The sequence below is a fragment of the Sminthopsis crassicaudata genome, chromosome 2 (assembly GCF_048593235.1).
Source record: "Sminthopsis crassicaudata isolate SCR6 chromosome 2, ASM4859323v1, whole genome shotgun sequence".
Taxonomy (NCBI): domain Eukaryota; kingdom Metazoa; phylum Chordata; class Mammalia; order Dasyuromorphia; family Dasyuridae; genus Sminthopsis; species Sminthopsis crassicaudata.
In genome coordinates, this window is record NC_133618.1 from 683,912,831 (window position 1) to 683,933,676 (window position 20,846).

The 20,846-nt window shown below is 39.9% G+C and overlaps 1 protein-coding gene and 1 long non-coding RNA gene across 2 annotated transcripts in view; both read right to left on the bottom strand.

The window, feature by feature from the left end:
* LOC141559132 (uncharacterized) overlaps positions 1–20,846 on the bottom strand; it is a 123,038-nt gene that overhangs the window by 16,922 nt on the left and 85,270 nt on the right. The gene's annotated exons all lie outside the window — the stretch shown is intronic.
* LOC141559145 (uncharacterized) lies at positions 3,214–8,675 on the bottom strand. The gene is made up of 2 exons (XR_012487233.1): positions 8,449–8,675; positions 3,214–8,200 (listed from the first exon to the last, which is right to left on the bottom strand). It is a non-coding gene; the product is annotated as an uncharacterized LOC141559145 (long non-coding RNA).

Below are 20,846 nucleotides of genomic sequence, written 5' to 3' on the forward strand. Positions count from 1 at the left end.
TAGAGTTTCCTTGAGTCTGTAGGTACTTTACTAGTGGTAGAAAAAAATAAAGTTATATCTGAAGAAATTCTGTCCTTTGAAAAATGTAGCAGGCATGTAGATGTTTGTTTACTTGCACATGTTCTAAGAAAGACTCATCTCAGCTAACCTAATCTCTTTTGGCACTTTGAGGAGTATGACATGCCCCAAGTCCCAAACAATGACTTCTGAAAGGATAGTAGATTGTCACTGGAAGGGAGATAAAAGGCCATGGAGTCCAATATCCTCTTTTACAATTGGGAAAATTGAGATTCAGGGATTAGCCCAGGAATGTACTGCTAAGAAATATCTGAAAGGCAAGTATTAATCCCCCATGGCTTGCCCTTACATCAGGATAACTTGAAACATCTCCTAATCCCAGTACTCCTATATATACACTTTCACTTCATTCAAATGGAGGGCAGCCCCTCAGGCCTGATGGGTCCAGCATTCATAGTGATTCCCTTTGTTCAATATAAGAGATAATGTCTTCTCTGGGAACTGGAAGCTCTGGAGAGTACAATCAGGGATAAAGATGGAGAAAACAAAACAAAACAAAACAAGACAAAACAAAAAAAATGTTAATTTGTTTCTTTTAGAGAAAGGGTTGAGAACCCAGAGCTGCTACATTTTGAGATTCACCCCATTATGTTCATATATAGGAATCTATACTCACCCATTGTAAAGAAAGTGGCCCAAATAAAATATACTAGATTATCATGCTGTATATATGACTTGTTCTGATTAAGTTCTAAGCTGTCTGCTTCCAGTCCTGTTGTACTCCATTCTGGCAGAAACTTCTAACTGCACAATTGACGTAATGAAGGTTTTTAGGATGGATTCATGATTTAGAAATAAAGGATGATGCTATAAACAAATTAGGAGAACAAGAGATAGTCTACCTCTCAAATATATGGAACACAAAAGGAATATATGGCCAAAGAAGAACTAGAAAGCATTATGAAATGCAAAATGGATAATTTTGATCATGTTAAATTCAAAAGATTTTGTACAAACAAAACAAGTATAGTCAAGATTAGAAGTGAAATAGAACCCTTCTCCTTTCTTTGCAGATTATTTCCTAAGTCCTACAATAGATTGATACTGATCTTATGAGGCAAATTAATGAACAAACAAGAGATATTCCAACTCCACAGAATGAACTGATACATAGAAATATGCATATTTTAGTTTTACATATATTAGTGAATCTGTGTAAAATGATGGCCTTCTCTTCTGTGAAGTGAGGCAGTAGGGAAGAATACACTATGTTGCTTACAAGATAAAAAAATTTTTTAAAACTGTGTTTTGAACTTAAAATGTAATGAAAATAATAAATAAAATTAATAAAAAAGAAAAAAAAAGAAGTGAAGTAGAAAACTAGGAGGGAAATTTTATATTCAAGGATTCTGATAAAGGCCTCATTTTTAAAATATGTAAAGAATTGACTCAATTTTATAAGAATTCAAGCCATTCTCCAATTTATAAATGACCAAAGAATAAGAACAGACAATTTTCAGAAGAATTAAAACCATTTTTATTCATGTGAAAAAAATATTTTAAATTACTATTGATCTCAATTGTTCAATGATGGACAGAATCAGCTACACCCAGAGAAGGAACACTGGGAAATGAGTGTGAACTGTTTGCATTTTTGTTTTTCTTCCCAGGTTATTTTTACCTTCCGAATCCAATTCTTCCTGTGCAACAAAAACATTAGGCTCTGCACACATATATTGTATCTAGGATATACTATATCATATTTAACATGGATGGGAATTCTGCCATCTAGGGGAGGGGGTGGAGGGAAGGAGGGAAAATTTGGAACAGAAGGGAGTAGAAGGGATAATGTTGTAAAAAATTACCCATGCATATATATTGTCAAAAATGTTATAATTATAAAATTAATTTTAAAAAACCATTAAAAATTACTACTGATCTGAAAAATACAAATTAAGACACCCTCTGGTATTACTACACACTTCTAAATTAGCTAAAAATGACAGTTTTTCTCAGGTTTTGTTTCCTTTCTCATTTTATCGGCATTGGTTTTATTTGTGCAAAACTTTATTCATTTAATATAATGAAAATAATCAAATTTGCATTTCATACTATAATCCAGTTCTTCTTTGGCCATAGCTTCCTTCCTTCTCCATAGATCTGAAAGATAGATTATTCCTTGTTCTCCTTGTTTGAATATAGTATCATTTTTTATCTCTAAATCATGAACCTATTTTGACCTTATCTTGGATTAGTCCAAGCCTGAGATTGGCCAGTGTCTAGTTTTTGCCATAATATTTCCCAGTTTTTCCTAGCATTTTCTATCAAGTAGAGAGTTGTTATCCCAGAAGATGAGGTTTTTGGATTTATCAAACATTAGAATACGTGTAAGGAAGAATAAAGAAGGACAAATTTGCTAGACCACAGTCTGTATGAAGTGTAATACAGTACAATAATCCCAGAGAGGTGGAGAATGGTTTTAAATGCCAAGAAAGGACTTTCTACCTGATCCTTCCATCAAAAAGGAGTTTTTGTAGTTACTAAATAGGACAGTGACATTTGTTCCTATATGTAAAGGGCAGAACTCTGGAGAAGTATACTTGAAAGAAGGTGTTAACTCAGTGGAATTGATAAGACAATGGTTATCTAGTTTAGCTTGGTGATTAATAGTTCTCTAGTTCAGTACATGTACTCAAAACTTAGTACTTAATATACTTCTCTAAGATGGAAACCTACAATGATGTAATTATAATAGTGTATATAATAGCCAACAAGGACTAGATGAGAGACATTCCATCTTTGATCAGGCTCCTGGTGGCTCTCCATTTTTCCACTGAAACCAAGTCCCTTCTGAAGGCCCTCCATAAAGCTAGCCAGGCCACAAATGAAGGAGACAGACTGTGAAGGAGATAATAAAGAATTTGGACTTTATCCCTGGCTATTTCTTATGGTGATTACTCAGCTGCAATGATGGCTAGTCCAAAGATCTCCAGAAAACTAACCAGAACATTATATCTATACCTTAGGGAATATCACTTTGGCAACTTGATGGAAGGATTTGAGAATAGAGAATCCTGATTGAAATTAGGACCTAAATAAGATGTGATAAGAACCGAAATTCCATTTCAATTGATGTGTGTGTGAGGGATGAAGAAGAACCTTACCCAAAATGACTACTCAGATCACTCGGTAGAAGGCAGAAAAGTTGTTTATTGAAAAACCTCTGGAGGATGAGCCATCCCATCACAAGATAAGAAAGAGAAAGCTCCTGGTAGGAGGGCTAAAGAAGTAGTAACATTCACAGCTTTTATACAAAAGATTACATCACAAGTAAGAAAGCATTGAGAAGGGGAGGGGGAGGCATCTAATTGGTTATTGCTATTTGGAGAGATTGGGATGGGAGGTTTCTGTTACAAAGGATTACATCATAGGTTGGGGAACAGTAAGAAATAGATACCAAAAGCAAATTAGAACAGAACATTTTCAGTTTCCCTGATTCTGAGAGGAATCATCCATCAGACCTTCAAATTTCAGATTACTGAGCTGACGGCATTTAATAATCTAAATATTGATAACATTAAACAAGGATAAACGTCATCATCTTTGGTTGAGTAAATGTATCTAAAGTTTAAGTAAATATTAGCTAGCACACACCATACTTAAGTAAGTCACAGAGACATAGAGATAATAAAAAATACAGATAAAGAATTTAAACATTCCTGTAAATTCTTCACTTTATCATAACTCCATTCCACACATGTGCATAAAGGAATATTACCAAAGACATGGTTATCATAGAAATGATCAAATTTAGCAATTGATTAGATATGAGATTTGAGAGATGGTGTTACAAGATTTTAAATTTGGGTTACTGGAGAGTTAGTGGTACCCTCATATGATGTTCTGTTTCTCTAAATTGTAATCGTTCTTTTGGGAGCAGGTTTCTGGGAGAGTTCCTGGAGGCAGCCTTGGCTTCAGTTCAGTTCGATAATCCCAAAATGCAGCCAGAAGTTAAAGTCCGGATTCTTTATTGTGTCCTTCAAAGTCTTAAATCTTTTTCTGGGGTCCGGCTAGCTCCCCAATGAGCTCTTGTCAGAATGTCTCCAGCCAGGTAGACATGGGAATGAATTAAACTCCACCTCCGAGAGTGGGATTATGGGTTACAGTGGGCTTGTGGGAGCTCCCAGAAGTCAATCCTAGTTGTGAATCTCCCAAAGTCCTCTTTGGTCCTGAATCTCCTGAAGTCCTCTCCTCCAAAGTCCTCTGAAGTTCTCCTGGGAAGTCCTCTCATTAACTGAATTCTGGCTCTCCATCTCCTCCCAGTGAGCTTGTCCTTTTATGTGCTCTCTAAAGGTGTAAATTTAATGTGTGGACTAACTCCTTTAAAGGTGTGAACTAAGTACATAAGTGTCTTGTAAGAATCCTAACACCCTCAGCCTAAGTAAGCATATTTAGAAGAGTGATGTGATTTGTCTGAAAGTTAATAGGTTTTGTTTTGGATGTGGCAAGTTTGAGACATCAAAATACCTAATTGAAAATGTATGATAAGTAGTTGGATATATGAAATAGCACATTAGGCTGTATTATATAAATTTTGGAATATTGCTTCATTGTTGCAATTTTTTATGAAATTATTTTTGTCTATAATTTTCTCTTTGACCTACTCAATTTCAAATTATTTTTACTGCAATGATTCCTTTTTTCCCCTTAACAATTTTTACAATTACAATTTAATAGTTTTCAACTTTCATCATTGCACATTTGGAGTTGCAAAATGTTTTTCTTACTTCCTCTCCACCTGCTCTTCCCAAAACACCAAGCACTATGATGATAGATTATGTAGGCACAATCTTGATAAACATTTCCACATTAGTTATGTTGCAAAAGAAAATTCATAATATAAGGGAAAAGTCAGGAGGAAAAAAAAAACAACAAAAAAGTAAAAATAGTATGCTTTAATCTCTATTCAGACTGTAGTTCTATATATGTGCATAGCATTTTTCTTCTCAAGTCTTTTGGAATTTTGGCTTAGATCATTGTATTGCTGAGAATAGTTAAGTCTATCATAGTTGATTGATAGTTTCTCTTTTTTATCTATTTATTCTTTTGGAATTCTCTGCTGTAGAATAAGGGATCCCTATTTGAAAAAGCATTTCCCCAATGATTACATTCATAAAGTTTCTCTCCAGTGTGAATTATCTGATGTTTAGTAGGAACTCACTTTTTTTTTTTCATTTAATTTTTTTTTTTTGTAGCTTTTGATTTTCAAAACATATATATGGAATTTTAAACACTGATGCTTGCAAATCCTTATGTATCAATTTCAGCCTCTCCATCTCCACACCCCCTCAGTTAGATGGTAAGTAATCAATATATATTAAAGATGGTAAAAATATATCTTCAATCTAATATATATACACATATTTATGAAATTATTTTGCTGTACAAGAAAAATCGGATCAAAATGGGAAAATGAGAAAGACAAGATAAGACTGATACAGGACTTCAAAATCTACAGGAAACATTGTATTTTAGGGGAAAGGGACTTTAATGAAAGTCCTTCCATGCATTTCTAAGGAAAGCATCATGAATGTAGAAAACATGCAAAGATCAGATGCCAAGTGAAGGGAAATACAAAAAAAAGAATCCAGAATGAACTACCCTCAGGGACTCAAAATAAAAGGAAGAACTAGTTACATAAAATCACATTGAATGACGTGTTCCCTCTGATTCCTATTTGAGCTCACAGAGGGAATCAAAGTAGAGCAAAGCTGGTAGGGATTCTCTTATGTCTGGATGATCTGAAGGACAGATTGCAAAGAGGGGAAAAGAGTGAAGAGAAAGTAGGGTTAGGTAATGTCTCTGGCCAGAAGGGTCCTCAACTATACATCTCTACAAACAAGGGGCTGGGGACATCTGAGCCTCATAGTCAGAGGAAGGAAGAATGACCAGGACACAGGCAGATGAAGAGAGAAATGCAGTTTACTCCCCATTGAATTGATTGGAGTCAGTTCTATCCATTATACTCTTCCAGGTCAACTCAGGACCTGCTACAGTCTAGAGCAACCATAATATCCAAGAACTGGGAGTGCCATGACACACTAATGTGACTCTCTTAATCCTTCCTTTTCTCCTAGTTGTTCTCATGGTCTGTGCCAGTTATTGGCACTTTGCATGGGGGAGCCTAAGTTAAACCAGCAAAAAAAAAAAACAAAAACAAAAACAAACAAACAAAAAAAAATCAGTTGGTATAGTACCTTGGGGCTCAAGAATAACCGGTGAGCATGAGAATCCCAGAGCCTCTTGTAGACAAGAGATCAGGGGGCCAGGTCTTAGAAGCACCAGAGCAGCAGGATGGCTCAGAGTTCTGTGCACTAGAAGTCCTGCCCTTGGACCCAGGGCGTTTCTCTGTGTTATTAGCTGGAGCCAAGGAATGGCCAAGGGAGAGATTTGGGGAGACCTTGGAAGGCTTGGGGGAACCTGAGGGAGAAGACCAGGAGCAGCCCAGGAAGACAATTTCTGCTCTGAAGACTAGGAGAAGAGCTGGAGAAGCCTCCAGGCTCAGCTCCGGGCTTGACCAGGGCCAGGACAAACTCTCTTGAAAGGGTTTTCTAGGAGCTTCAAGAGAACTTGGCATAAGAAACCAAGAGGAAGAGGGAGAGACTTTGGGTGAGGAGGCATACTGGGCGGCCCGATGAGAGCAGAGCTGCCCCCTCTAGAATGGAGATTCATGATGATGTCCACTGTAATGAGGAGGAATGTAGAAACAAATGGTGAAGTGTTTTGTGAGTGTGAGTGTGCGTGTGTCAAAGGAATCAATTGGACAGGGCAGTGTTACTCTGAGTTTGCCCTGTTTTTGTCCAGAAATGACCCACAGATCAGGCCCTGACAGCTCCACAGCCCGTCCTCCATGTCTAGGGAAATGGCTGTAACTGCTGATGTTGCTCAGGATGGACTGCACTCACCTGAGGAGGGCCAAGGCTCCCAGGGCCCATTCCCTCTGGCTCCAGGCTCTCTGTGGAGGTGGCAAACACCAGTGACTCCTTTTTGTAAAGTTCCTCCCTTTGGTCCCTAGTCTTTATCTCAGGTTCCTGCTGCTCCCACCCTTGAGGGGCCCACAAAGTGACAACAGCCAAAGCTCTTCCTAACAAAGCTAAATGGGGGGGGAGAAGGGGGCTTTTAAAAATTCTCTCTGAAAACACAAAGCCAGGAGCCCCCAGGAGAATCTCTCTCCTCCTTCCCGCTGCATAGAAAAGCCCAGCTTCCCCTCATCCCGGTCTCAGGCTGACTGGGGCCCTGACAGTAAAACTGTTCTAATTTCACCCCACTTTCGGGGTCTGCCTTTGACCCCATTCCTGGGTCAGTTCTAGGTCCCCAGAAGAAGCTGAAGAAGGAGAAGCATCCCAAAGGAGGAGAGGTCTTTCCCTGTCTTTTTATAAGCAGGAGGCAAGTCTATAGGGATTCCTGGTGGAGGGTGAGGTCTTCCAGGAGTTATAAAGGCCCTGCCCCTGCCCCTGGGTGTTCTATATCCCACAGAAGGAACAATGCAGGGAGTCAGGATTGGAAAGGGAGGTGGTCTTTTACTCCTCTTCAGCAGATCCTTCTACTGAAAGCTTAGAGATACAAGGGGATTTGGCATCCCAGAGAGGAGACCACTCAGCCTCCATGGCTCCTGAGTCAGGGCTCTCCCCTCCCAACTGGTCCTCTGCCTTCCTCCACTCAACTAACACACACCTTATCATTCTGGACAACAGACTGGCTGCTTTGGGGAAGAGGGGGCCCAAGTGGGGAGGGGGAGGATGGGGAAGGCTCTGGAATGGAACCCCTGGGGAATGACCAGGGCAAGTCAGAGACTGAGAGACAAAATCCAGTCTGGCATTCAACTCTGAGGGCTCAGAGAGAAGAGGGGCCAGGGAAGCAGGAGGTCTGGGGATCAGGGCGAGGGTCTGCCAGTCAAGATAGACCAAAAGAGGTCATGGAAGTCAGGACCAGTGGGGGGAGAAGTGGTGGGCAGCTGAGCCTAGGACAGCAGGAAGACTGTGCCCTTAGGGCTACCTGGGAGCTGGGGAGGATGCTGGGACCTTCTGGTAGAGTTTAGGCTCGGAGGCTGAAGGCAGGACAGCTGAATCTCCAACCAAGAGACGGGATGGGGAGCTGGGACAGCTGGGTCCTGATCAGGAGGCTGAAATCATGGACAGAGTCTGAAGTCTGAGAAAGTGGGACCCGATGGGAAATCTGGGAAAGTTGGGGAAGTGGTGGGGAGTCTGGAAAAGGTTAAGGGGTGGGGGGCTCATCCTACAGGCAGCCTTGGCAGAAAGGTGTGTTCCTGGGAGAGCTGGAGGTCATGTAGCCCAAGGTCGGAAGAGGAGACCCAGAGGCCAGGGCAGCCAGTGGGAGCCGGAAATGTGGGGCATGCGGGCTCCGACCTACCTGGGAGCTGCAAGCACAGGCTTCGGTGCAGGAACGCCGAGAGAGCTCAGGTGCAAGGGGAAAAAAGGGGAGACCCCTGATCTCCCGGGGAAACCGGGGCCGCACCCGAGGAGCTCCCGGGGAAACCGGGGCCGGACCCGAGGAGCTCCCGGGGAAACCGGGGCCGGACTAAAGCTCCCAGAAAATGTAGAGCAGTTTCCACGGCAGCGAAGGCAAAAGGGGCGGGAAGGCAGAATGATCCCAGCTCAGACTTCCTGTTTCTGGACAGCCCAGTCTGGGAGGGTCTTCCTGGTCCCAAGAGCCCCGCCCCGTCCCTCCCCCAGCATGCTGGAGCCCTCCCCTCCAATCACACTCAGGGCCTGCCCTTCAGGGCTCCCAGGGCCTCTCCCACCTTAGACCTGCCCCCATCACAAAAAGCTCTGCCCTAACCTCCTCCCAGGCCTCCCGCCCCGCCCCCAGGCTGGGCCCGTCTGAGGCTCCTCCCCCCACTCACCCGCCCCTCCTCCTGCCCTGCCAAAGCTGCCTCCCCAGACTAAGCCCCAGCCTGGGAGCCCGGCCTCTGAACCACGGGGAGGAAAAGGCTCTCGGGACAAGCGGGCTGCTGGCCCGCCCGAGTCATCGGAAATCCGGGCCGGATCGGATTGAGCTCTCCCCTTGGCAGTGTGATCTTTGACCCTCTACGAGCGGAGCAGACCTTAAGGCGAAATCCTCTGGAAATTTTGCAGTAAAACGTGGTGACGAGGGATAAGAACCAGAAGAATGAAAGGGCACTGGATCAGAACTAGTTCGTCCTACTCTATCGATACTAGTCGCTCCTCTGGCTATAATTTTATCGGATTTTGAGTATTCTCCCCCAAATTCTCCTCTCCTCAAGCCCTTATCATCCTCCCTAATCAGCGAGTGAGTGAATCGCCCGTTAGTTCCTTTACCCAGTGCCCCGCGGGGCCGCAGAGGGTTCTTTCTCACGGCCGGAGCGCTGTCTGCCCCAGCCGTGTGGGACCCCCAGGACAGCAGGTGCCTCCTCCTGTGGCTCCCGGTGCTTAGCCCAGAGCCCGGCGTGTAGTGGGTGGGCTCTTAAAGGTTTGCTGACCTGGGAAATAAGCTCATCTTGCATCACGCCAACGCTTTGGACTCTTCCAGGAGAACTTCATGCCCCTAAATCCAGAGACATCTCATAGAGTCCTAGAGCGGGCCATCCCTGTCTGCATTCTGTGAAATAAGGCTTCAAAGTTAGGGAGGGACTGTGGTCACTGTGCGCTGCTCCGGCCAGACTGTGCTTGGATACTGGCTTCAGTTCTAAGCCTCACACTGGAGCAGAAAATCGCTAAGCTTTAGTCTTCACACAGGGGCTACCAGGGTACTCCAGGGTCTTCGGTTCATTCTGTTTGAGAACTGACTGAAGCAGCTTGCAGTGTTTAGCCTGAAGATGACTAGACCTGGCAGCGAGGCTGTCTGCAACTGCTGGAGGGCTGTCTTGGGAAAAGGAGGTTATTCTGCTTGGCCCCGGGGGAAGAGTCAGGGTCAGTGGGAATTTTTGATTTCTTTCTCAGGTTAATTTTACCTTATTTCAAAGTCCCATTCTTCTTGTGCAGCAAAATAACTGTATGGACATGTAGACAGATATTGTATTTAACTTATACTATAACATATTTAACATGTATTGGTCAACCTACCGTCTGGGGGAGGGGGTGTGGGAAAGGAGGGGAAAAGTTGGAACAAAAGGCTTGTCAATTGTCAATGCTGAAAAACTACCCAAGCATATATCTGGTAAATAAAAAAGCTATGATAAAAAAAGATACAATCCTAGTCTGCTTTACAATAACCAGATCAGGTAACGAGAGCCAGCTTAAACCTTAACAGCACTAACATGAACATCACTGGGCCAGAGAATTTGCATTTTAGGCTGACAAATTCAATTAAATAACTCAACCAAAATTTTATATTTGATATACAGGACCAACTAACCCTGTCAGAAGTATTTATTAAAACCAATTGAAAAGTTATGACTACCTATTTTCTTTTCTGGCTATTTTCTTGTAACTGCTCATCCTACCTTCAGGAAGATGAGATTTTGCTAAGGAATTATTAATATAATGCTTTTTAACAAAATGATGATGACCCCTGATACACAAACAAATTTATATAAAAGTTGCCAGAATAATTGCAGTTGTAGCAAAAAGTTTGAGAATAGGGTGGTTAAAGACACTGTTTGATTTTCAAGCGTGCTCAACATTCAAATGGTAATAAATTTAAATAACATTGCATGTTTTTATTCATTTAAATAAATTGAATATTCTTTTTTTATTTAGCTAATAGGAAATATCATTCTCATTATTTAAAACTAAATCTAAAGATACTTCTGCTAAAAATTAATAGAACAACAATTTGCTTCCTAAATTGTTCCATCACCACACAATTATCCTCACTTTAATTATAGAAAGAACTAAAATTTTGGATTTAGTAGCTCTAACCTTCTGTCTTTATGGTAATTATATGTAATTATATATATAATATGTTTCATATATATATCATTTAGTTATGCATATGCTTATAATTATATGAATTATTTTAATAATTCATATAGGCTCCAGTATTCACCTTTGAAATAAAGCTTTACTATGGTATTTATACTGATAACCCACCACAATTATAGAAATATTTTTTTATAGGGGAAAAATAGGGTCACTACCCTATTAAAAACAATGCTTAACTTCATGTCATTTCCAGGCCAGAGTCACATAGGCAGTTTTATTAAGCCAGGTTTAAAAGATGGACTATTTTACATTTTAGAAGGAAATTATATTGGGTAAATTGAGTCAGTAGACAGGATATTCCAAAAGTCATTTTTCCAGTCTTCCCCATGAATACTCCACCTGAAATATATGGGTATCAACATCATAGGGTTAGTGGTATCTGGAGCACTGGCCTAATAGGATTCTTTATTGATCATACCTGGAATTGTATTCAGAATATTTATTAAGGGATAGGTGTCAAGGGACAGAGCTTCCCCAGCTGTGGATCATAGCATCTGAAGGAGTTGCAAAGCAGCCTTTGCTGACACAGGTGTTGTGGCCTGGGAATAAGATAAATTGGAAGCAGAGGGAAGAGGAGTGAGGTCAGACAACCCAATGGCCTCTCAGTCAGAGAGGTCAGAGAACGACAACCGCCTCTGAGTCTCCTTGTATCATCCACTCACAAGAGGAGATCCATTCTGTAGGTCTGTGTTGGATCTTCAGCAGCCACTGTATGGTGGCTCCCATATATTTCAGGAGCTCTCCTGTGTATTCCAAGGAATATTATCAATTTTCTAAACTGGGACTATTTAAGTAATTTATTTCCTTATCTTTTAATCTGTGTGATCTATATTTATCTATGAATTCATCCATTTTCTTAGATTTTCAGATTTACTGGTATACAATTGGGCAAAATAGCTTCTAATTAATTTACTTCTTCATTGGTGTGAAGTTCACACTTTTCATTTTTGATATTAGTAATTTAATTTCTTATTTTTTCTAAACAAATTAACCAAATTTTTATTTATTTTGTTGTATTTTTTAGTAAACCCAACTATTGGTTTTGCTTATTAGTTCAATAGTTGTCTTACTTTCAATTTTATTAATCTTCCCTTTGATTTTAAGAATTTCTATTATAGTATGTAATTGGGGGGTTTTATTTTTTATTTGCTACTTTTAAAAATTGCATTCCTAGTTAATTGATCTTATCTTTATTTTATTTATATAAGCATCTAGTGATATAAAATTTTCATAAAAACTTCTTTGGCTTCATCCCATAAATTTTGGTATTTTGTTTCATTGTCTTTCCCTTGGATGAAATTATAAATTGTTTTATGGATTGTTGTTTCACCCATTTATTCTTTAGGATTGGATTATTTAGTTTCCAAATAATTTTTGGTCTGGTTTTCCCTGGCCCCTCATTACATGCAATTTTTATTGCATCTTTGGTTATTTATTTGCCCTTTGGTAATTAACTTCCTGAATTTTTCAGGAAAGTTAGATGTTTGCTGATCAATATAATTTCTGAACTTTCTTGGTGTCCTCTGTTGGGCTAATTTCAAATGCTTATACTTCTCACTAAAGAATTGTAGAATAAGGAGGGACGATGAACTGGACACAAGGTAGGGAAGAGGGTTGATAGGTGGACAGCCAATACAGTCCACAATCAAAACAGCCATTAAGAGGGCAAGAGAAAATAAAGAATGACTGTAAAATGTTGGAAAATCCTTTGTGTTGGACATATGCGAGGGCATAGGTAAGAGTCACACAGGATGGATAGACACATATGGATGTTTTGAAATCTACTTTGTTGAAAGAAGTGAAGGTGAAGAGATCACAGATCTGACCATCCAAATGATCAACTGTGTTTATTGTTTTTTTTTGTTTTGTTTTGTTTTTGGTTTTGCTTACTTCCATTTATCTCTGTTCATTTACAAATTATCATGCTTTCCTGAATTCTTCATAGCCACTGCTCCTTATAGCACACTAATATTCCAAAGCATTCATGTATCATGATTTTAGAGATTCTCCATCTGGAGAGTATCTATTTTGTTTCTCTTTGTCATCCACTTCATTTTTTGCTATCAGAAAGGCACTGTAATGAATATTTTATTGGATCCTGATCCTTTCTCTCTGACTCTGCAGTGTGGTCTCTATGTCACCAAGTATGGGAATTTGTTCACCATTTAACAAATAGTAATTCCAAGAGACTTTGCCAAACTGTTGGACCAATTTACAAGGACATTGAATAAGAAATTTAAAATTTCATATTAGGATTATAAGCTCACTCGAATCTAACAGGCCTGAGCTTCTAAATTATGGGAACTTGACCGTTCCATGAACTCTGTATATTTTTGACACTAGATACTAGGAACTAGCCATTCCTAGAGATGTTTATGCTCCAGAGAAGAGTGGCTCCCTCCCTGGGCATAGACAATTAATAAAGAACTGTCAAGATGCAGACGATACGGAACGAGTCAACTAGTGAAGCCCTCCCATACCCCGCACCTGCACAGATGTATGTGCCAAACCCTTATACAATTTTTTGGCAAAAATCCTTCTTTGTCTAAAGACATATAAAAAGTTAGTGTCCCATATCATGACCGAGTCTCATCCGTGGGGAGGACGCTTCGCCCAGAAAAATCTTTACACAATTCAAGTTGATTGATGCTGAAACGGGACTCCCAGCCATTTGAGTTTTTGAGGTTCCCTTGAATTGGTGATGTATTCTCTTCCTCTATATGCTATAATTGTCATATTGTTAATTGTTCTTATTTCTATTTGTTTTTTTTATGCAAATCTAAACTATCTATACTTTGTCTTATTTGATTAAAACTTTTTACTTTTACTTTTTAACTGAGCTTGAGAGCGTCATTTATAGGAGTGAATCCGAACTTTCCTTTAATATCACAATACAGACATTCACTGGATTTCTGTGCCTCTGGTTTTAATTGGGAACATTGGGAGTGAGTATGGGGAGCAGATGATCATATAGCACTGGGGCTGGAACAGTGCTCCTAGGAGGCTTGAGGGATGGCAGTGCCTTAACCCATAACAGGGAAATTTGGAATAGGAACAGTTCTGAGGAGATAACCCATGGGGTCCTCCTTTCTAAGGGCTATCAGGATCAGGCCAGCAGCTAGAAAGTTTGGGGCAGATTTCTCTCTTTTGCCCATCCCCAGTCACTTGAGGACATGCATGATGTGGGATATATCTGTCTCCTGTGTGTGTATCATAAGCCTGTTCTTCCTTTCTGAGTCTCTCAATAGAGGGAAAGTCAGCCCTGGGGTAGGAGAAAGGTCAGACAAAAAGCATTCTACCCACTGTTTTTTTCCTCCTTTCCCTCTGAAGAAGCAGGAGAGGTCAGATACAGCCAATGCTGCTGTGAGGCACCAGGGAACATGGGGAAACCTTCCTTTCCCTCAAGCTCGCTCCATCCCAGTTCAAATACTAATCAAGTCCATTCCAGTGACATACTAAAACATTAGTGTCAAATTCATAAACAGCGAACACTTGCCACCTGGGCCCTAACGCTTTAAACTTCAAGGACACGTGCACAGCACCCGCACACTACCACTTTCCTGGCACAGCCAAGCCCAGGTCAACAACATGCTAATTACACATCAAGTACAGGCTGCCATTGTCTCCTTCTTTCCAGCAGCACTCCAACTTCACGCTAATGCTCAGATGCCAAGAACAGGAAGCCAAGAAACATCCGGGCACTTTGCTGCCACTGCCAAAAGCTGCCATGTTACCCAGGTGCTGGGCACTGATTATATGTCAGCTTCCCCCTAGGCCAGCCCTTCAGAGATAGTAACCTGCCTGCTCCATGTGGACATCCCCCAGGGAAGGCAGCAGCAGTCAGTTACGCCCCAAGTACATGTTACCCCCTCACTGGCCAAGCCAGCAACATGAGAGTGACACACCGAGGATGGGCCAGTCAAAAGTAATAGAGCCCCGCCTCAACAGGTCAGCTGAATCCCATTTTCTACAGGCCCTTATCTAGTATTCAGGTACAATACATTTAGGGTTTTGCTAGTTGTGACTGATTAATAGGATGGAGGGATGGGGGATTCTGGCTCTTGTTGGAAAGCCACAGGTGGTGTCACTAAGAGACCTTAGAGAGGAGGAGTCACTGAACACAGGCAGGTCCAACCTGCCCATACCTCGCTGCCCAACTCTCCCTTGGATCTTGTTGCTGTTGTGGCATTTTAGAGGCTGAAACCAGGGGGTCTAGAGTGACAGAGAGCTTGCTGCCTTCTGTGGGGGTTCAGCTCCTTCCCAGGCATTCTCAGGTAAGTGCTCATAGTCTAGAGAAGAAAATAAAGCAATGCAATTTGTGTTGTGGGAGGAATACGGTCATATCACTGAGTGCTCAAGGAAGGCTCAGCAAAGCTGGCTTAATTTGGTTTCTTCCCCGGGGGAATCTCATGATTTTCCCAGACTGAGCTAATGATGTCTGCAAACTTTCAGAGTCTGAAGTCAAGTGAAGGGAAGAGAGGGCCACTGACCCCTAGGGAAAGTGAAGAAAGGCCTTTATGTAGGTGGCACTTGAGCTGAGTTCAGTGATTTCCCAAGAACAATTCATTAAAAACAAGTTCTTGGAATTAAAGTTCTTTGCCCTAAACCATGAACAGCAGGAAGGCTTGAGCCACCACAGTGTGAGTGATAAGGCTTATTTCATCTTCTAGGTTTTCCTTCTGTGAGTATAGACCAGTGTTTAAATCAAGTGGTTTCATGTGATATTTAGAAACTCATTCACAGTGGAAGGTACACTGCAATCTGGTGATAAAAAGAGCAGAAAACATTTCTGTGCAAAGGAAATATTCATGCCAATTATTAAATGCTATGAGATGTTGGGTTGGTGAAAATGATGACTTACAGCTAAAAAATAACAAAAAGAGCTTTGTTGTAGAATAGCCCATATGTGTGTATATGTATAGATGTGTCTGTCTGTCTGTCTCTGTGTGTGTGTGTGTGTGTGTGTATATGTATATATATATGTATAATATGTGTGTGTATACAACTTTCAAATAAGTAAGATAAGGACACAAAATCCCTGTGGTATATGATAAAAATGTGAATGATATAACTCACTTGTATGGGAGCAGTTTAATGTTTTGAATCAGCAGGGAAAGATCTTTCAATTCTTTCAAACTAGTTAAATGAATGTAGAGGAACACAGTTTCTAGATATGAAACTGATGGATGCTCATGTTAGTTAAGCCTTCAGAGCTACAATCTTGATGAGAAGGTGAGAAAACTTGAATAGGATGGGGTTTGAACTTTTTCAGAGTTCTAGAGAATAAGATTAGGAGAGTGGAGGGAAAAGATAAGGGACTGGGTAAAATAAGGAATAGAAGGGTGAAAGAAAGGAGCAGGAATAGGGTAAAAGGAGAAGCTAAGGAAGGGAGTAAAAATAAGATAGAAGGGTAATTCACAATTAACAAATAGAACTTTGTTAAAGATAGAAGAATATGAGTTATTCCCCTCATGGATAAATTAAATGAATGGACAGTTTTTCAAAGAAGAAATTAAAAGAATTTATAGTCATGTTTTTAAAAGGCATTAGTTCATCATATATCAGAGAAATTCATATTAAAGCTACCCAGAAATATCATTTTACTCCTACCAGATTGCCAAAAATGATGGAAGGAGAAAATGACAAACGTTGAAGAGGATGTATAAAAATTGAGACACAATTGTTGGTGGGAATTGTAAAATGAAACAACCATTTTGCAGAGCCTTTTAGACATACCAAGATAGATACATTTTAAACGTCATGTGTGGAAAAACATGTTTATAGCTGCGCTCTTTGTGGTGGCTAAGAATTAGAAATTGCAGAGTTGCCTGTCGCCTGGGGAGCAATTACATAAGTTGTGGAACATGATTATGATGGAATACTTCTATGCTTTAAGAAGTAATTAGATCCAGATTTTAGAAAAAAAAAACATGGATACACTGGAGTAAAATACAGGCAGGAGAGATGAGCAGAAATAAGACAACATTGTATGCAGTATTAGCAATATTGTTTGAAGAATAACTTTGAGTAAGTTACTGTATCTATTATAAATATCCAAATTAACCAGAGAGGGCATATGAAGGCAGACACTATATGTATTGGGAGAAAGAATTGATGAATAGAAATGTATATAGAATAATTTTCAGATATATACTTATATCTAATGGTAGCCAGGTCTAGGGTGTTGGAGGGAAGAAAAAGAGAAAAACAATTACATGATTTTTTTTTTTCTGTCCATTTTCTGTCCATTCGAAAGAAATAGCAAGTTGTGTATATTCGATTTACAATGTCATCTTTGGTCATCTTTTTATTATGTTGTTATGAAAATGCTTGTTTTATTCCATAAATTAAAAAAAATTAAAAATAGTTAAAGATAAAAAAAGACAAGCTAAAATCCTATAACAGTCAAAGAGAGGGAGAAGAAATGGAAGCAATGTCATGTTTTATAGCCTTGCTCTAAAAGATCATTGCAGATGGCGTGGGCCACCATGAAGTGAAAAGATGCTCACTGCTTTGAAGGAAAACTATGGCAACTCTGGACAGCATGTTCAAATACAGAAATTACCTTGCCAGCAAAAGTGCAGAGTCAAAGCTTTGGGACTTCCAGAAGTCTGAGAGTTGTCGAGCAAGGAAAGCTGGTAGGCCACAGAATCAGCACTTCAGTTGTGGTGCTGGAGGAAATCCTTGAGACAACAAAAAAGGTGAAATCAGTCAATAATTAAAGAAATTAATTCAGATCGTTCTCTGGAGGGTCAAACACTGAAGCTGAAATGGTTGAGCCACATAAAAGGAGATTGTGAAGGCTGAGCATGCTATGAATAATGTCAGGGCAACCAGGAACATGACCTTGGACAGATTTTGACAGCTAGTGGAGTCCAGAAGGGTCTGAGATGCTATGGCCCATGGGGTCAAAAAGAGTTGGACATGATTGAATGACTCAACAGCCAATACTCTATAGCCTCCTTTAAAGGGAAACTGAAGGCAGTTGGGGAGAACAAAGTGAGTAGAGCTTGCAATCTGGAAGATTCAGCTTCATGAGTTCAAATCTAATCTCATATAATTACTAGGTATGGGAACTTGGTAAAGTCACTTCACCCTGTTTACTTCAGTTTCCTCACTTGTAAAAAGAGCCAGAGAAGGAAATAACAAAGCACTCCAGTATCTTTACCAAGAATCCTCTTCCTATCCCCCTTGTGTCATACACAAGTGAAAAGCCTGGAGAACAGATCAAGTGAGACTATCATGCTGGCTTCAAGACAATCATGCTTAATTTGATGACAGTGATTTCTATGCACAGATAGCATTAGCAAAAGCTTTCTTTCAGGAGGGATTGCATGGGTGGTCTAAAGACCATCAAACCTACTTGTCACAAGTAAAGTCACAGCAACTGAGGCACAAAGTTCTGAGCATTAAGAGTCTTATCAATTAAGCATGACTTGACTAATAAAGAGGGCCAATGACTTTGACACTGAATGCAAAGACCTGGAACGTGGAAGGCAGCCCTCCCCTTCCCATTTTAAAGGCTGGAACCAAGAACAAAAGTTGGCAGGTAGGAAAACACTACAAATGGTTAAGAGACTGAGAGCATCAAGGGGCAGGGTAATGCAATTGGTTCCAAGTTTGAAATGTGACTGGGTAATGACCTTTTTTTTCCCTCTTGAATATGTTGATGCTTTCTACCTGGATCATACAGAAACAGTTTATGAGAGAGAACAAATCTTTACTTGTACAGAACCACCTAGAGACTATATTTCCAGGAATGGCATCATCTTGGCTGGCAGGAATTGCACCAGATGTCCTAGAATTGAATCTGGGTAGTCAAAAGTAGAGAAGATAAGAAAATTCCTTGTCATGAAGGCATTTGCACTTGGTGCAAATATAACAGTTCCTTTTGAATTAAAGCATTTTATGAGAGCAATGTGCTTTGTGACTTAGCATTAGAGCTTTTCTTCAATTGAAAAAGACTGAGAGAAAAAGTGAACATTTAACTGAGAGGAACATTGAACTTCTAGGATACCAGAGTAGTTTTTCTCTATGACTTTTTGAAGGATGTTGTCCAAATTCTTTTTTGGATTATGGTTTTCTGATACTCCAATAATTATTAAATTATCTCTCTTAGATCTATTTTCCATATTGAGTGTTTTTCCCATGACAGGGGTTTATGTATTGGTTCTTGTGTTCTCATTGAGTCTTTGGCTTCCCCTAGTCTAATTATTTTTTCAGGTAGCTTTTTAACCTCCTTTTTCATTTGGCCAAAACTATTTATAAAGATGGTTTTTTTTTTAGTGGATTTTTTCTCTACTTTTAAATAGCATTTATTTTTAAGTATCTTTTTATTTTCAAAATGGATACAAAGATAGTTTCCAATATTCACCCTTGCAAAATCTTTTGTTCCAAATTTTCACCACATTGTTGAAAAAAGCCACATGTATCACAGTTGATTACCCCATAATCTCGTTTCTGCTGTGTGTACCTTTCTCTTGCTTCTACTCACTTCACTTGGCATCAGTTCATGTAAGTTTCTCCAGACCTCAGTGACATCAGCCTTCTGACCATTTCTCATAAAACAATATTCCATTACTTTCATATACAACAACTTATTTGGCCGTTCTCCAACTGGTGGGCATCCATCCCTTCAGTTTACAATTCCTTGCCACTACAAAAAGGGCCATTACAAACTCTGTTGCACACGTGGGTCCTTTTTCCTTTTTTAGGATCTTTTTTGGATACAGTCCCAGTAGAAACCCTGCTGGATCAAAGGATATGCAGTTTGATAGCCCTTGAGGCACAGTTCCAAATTCCTCTCCAGAATGAATGGATCCGTTTACAACTCCACTGACAGTATATTAATGTCCCAGTTTTCCCATATTCCCTCCTACATTGATGATCATAATATTTTTTGGTTATTTTAGTCAATCTGACATGTATAAAATTGCTCAGAGTGGTCTTAATATTCATTTTCTTAATATTCTCTTAATATTCTCTAAGCAGTGGCCCAAATCTATTTCTTTTTATTATAGCTTTTTATTGACAAAACATATGCATGGGTAATTTTTCAACATTTACCCTTGCAAAAACTTCTGTTCCAACCTTTCCCCTTCTTCCCTCCACCCCCTTCCCTAGATGACCGGTAGTCTCATACATGTTAAATATGTTAAAATATGTTACATACTATACACACACACATATTTATACAGTTGTCTTACTACACAAGAAAAGTCGCATTTAGAAAGAAGGTAAAAATAACCTGAGAACAAAAACAAAAATGCAAGCAAACAATAACAGAAAGAGTGTAAATGCTATGTTGTGGTCCATATTCATTTACCAGTGTTCTTTCACTGGGTGTAGCTGATTCTGCTCATTATTGAGCAATTGAAACTGCAAATCTATTTTTAAGGAGTTGTTTTATTTTTACTTTAATTTTCCCCATCTCACTAAGTCAGATTAGCTAAGATGATGGGAAAAGATAATGACAAATGTTGGGGGGGATGTGGGAAAACTGGGACACTGAAACATTGAGGAGTTGTGAATAGACCCAACCATTATGGAAAATATTTTGAAACTGTGCTCAAAAAGTTGTCAAACTGTGCATACATTTGTGTGTTGGTTTGGTATAGTTTGGGTCCCTTTGACCCAGCAGTGTTACTACTGGGCTTATATCCCAAAGATATCATAAAGTAGGGAAAGGGACCCTCATGTGCAAAAATGTTGGTGGCAGCCTTTTTTGTAGTGGCAAGAAATTGGAAACTGAAGGGACACCCATCAGTTGGGGAATGGCTGAATAAACTATGATATATGAATGTTATGGAATATTATTGTTCTGTAGGAAATGACCAGCAGGATGATTTCAGAAAGGCATGGAGA